Below are 2,371 nucleotides of genomic sequence, written 5' to 3' on the forward strand. Positions count from 1 at the left end.
GCGTAGGTAGAACCGTGACTAATCTACAGACGATGTGCCACTTCATCAACAGTTAATCGTCTGTCTAAGATAATCATTTAACGTGAATGCTCAATGGTTTCTTCATTTGTGGTGGTAAAGGGTCGTCCAGATCCTTCATCGTGCGTAACACTTGTGCAACCACTTCGGAACTTTTCAATCCATCTGTAGACACTCCATTGTGGCAAAACACTGTTTCTGTACTGTACCAGAAGACTTCGAGGAATTTTGGCCCCTGATACGCCTTTCGAGCACAAAAAACGGATCACCGAATGTTGCTCTTCCTTGGTGAGAACAGACAGCGAAGCAGCCATGATTAAAGCACAGCACCGATAACGAAACTAACCTAGCAGCTTGAAAATTGGAAAGATATAACAACAAATAAACAAAGCATGCATCATCAACGTAAACGACAGTACTACCAAAGTAAACAAAAATATAACTAAATTGCAGATAATAATTGACTTTCCCTCGTAATTTCGAACCTTTCCGAAACTTTTTCTCGCTACCACTCCCCCAACATAATAACATAATGATGAAAGGAAAAAGAAGTTTATCGCTTACTACATTTTCGCTGTTTATTTTAGCATCAGGCGTAACATTTTAATTTACTACTTTTTTACCATTAACTGCATCTGAAACACAATTTTCAGACAGTGTTCACATATGCCACTGAATGAACCTGCAAAATCATTTTATTGTGTGACACATAGTTCAGGATATGTGATGTCATAAACACTGAGACACGTGGAAAACTGAGGTAACACTCGTCTCACAATACTTCCAACAATCGTGAGGTCATTTTAGTGCAATGCACAGTATGTCTTGGAAAAAAACGACATTTTGTCTATGGAGTTCTTGATTGATTCTCTTGAAAAGTTTTTTTGTTTATTTATAGGCACAATCACATGTTTATGACACAGTCATAACCGGTTTTGGCCATATAATGACCATCTTCAGATGCTAAAGGAGTATACACTGAACATAGGTTAATGCTTCGACAACGCATGAACCTGTGTTCACTGAATGCCGCCTTTAGCATCTGAAGATGGTCATTGTATGGCCGAAACCGGTTATGACTGTGTCATAAACATGTGATTGTGTCTATAAATAAACAAAAAATTTTACATGTGCAATAACACGAGGCCCACCGCGATATTGACAACTGATGCAGCAGGCACTGTATTTATTTTGGCATATTCAGCTGGTTTGTGTTATAATTTGCAGTATACCGTTTCAAGGCAACAACGCATTGAAAAGTCTCATAAACACACCACCCTTATCATTAACTATCAGTTAATAACACATCAATGATCTAAGCCTTCAAAAGATACTATGATAACCAAAACCTAACACATATGGCTCATGAATCAGCTCTAGCATAATGGATAATGTTGTCATTTATGGAGTCGAAGGATATGGGTTTACATGCTTATATATATATATATATATATATATATATATATATATATATATATATATATACACACATATATTGAAACACGTATGTTGTGTGGCGGCGATGGCGAGGCATTGCAGAGTCTCTGACCAGAGAGCTATTTGTCATTCCTAGTCTGCACTTGACCGCGCGAGTGTTGCGAGCAGTAGTCTGTGGGTAGTCTGTCGGCAGTGCAGTTGTCTGTTGCACTCTGTCGGTAGCAGTAGTCGAGTTCAGTTGCGAATGGCAGTCTGTTAGCACTAGTAGTCGAGTACGGTCGCGAGCGGGACGCAGTCGCAGGCGTCGACATGGGTCTCTGGTCAAGATGCTGAATGAGGTATATTGTTAATTAAGGTAACCAAGCTGCGTTGTGCACATCAGATAATGTAAAGTTTATTTATTGTAATTAATTTTCAACAAGTGCCCCAATAATAATTTTGATTTCAAAGCAATTTTTAACAAAAGAACCATTTAATTGAACCAACGATTTCCTTCCATTTCCTTTAAAGAAAAGTTTCAGTTAAATTTCAAAAATAAAAATAAAAAAAATATATAATACTTGCAATGCATTTCCTACAAGCCGTGGCCAACAATAAGAGCAGAACTTTGACATGCAGTTTCGAATGAGGTAAGAAATTAATTATTATTTTTTGCACAGGGCCAAAGACTGATATTTCGGTCTAATTTAGTTTCATTGTCACTGAAGTTTCATTAGCATTGAATTTTTTATTATTTTTGTGGGAGCTTACATCTTGAGTCAGATTGCGATTTTTCACATTTAATTGTCTTTGTCCATAGATTTAATTGCAGGAAGGTTACGCACAGCTCCCATTTATTAATTTTAAGTCATTCATTTTTCTGTGGGGAAGTTACAATATATATATATTGATCTTAGTGTTGGTAACACACTCTTGT

The sequence above is a fragment of the Schistocerca serialis genome, chromosome 4 (assembly GCF_023864345.2).
Source record: "Schistocerca serialis cubense isolate TAMUIC-IGC-003099 chromosome 4, iqSchSeri2.2, whole genome shotgun sequence".
Taxonomy (NCBI): Eukaryota; Metazoa; Arthropoda; class Insecta; order Orthoptera; family Acrididae; genus Schistocerca; species Schistocerca serialis.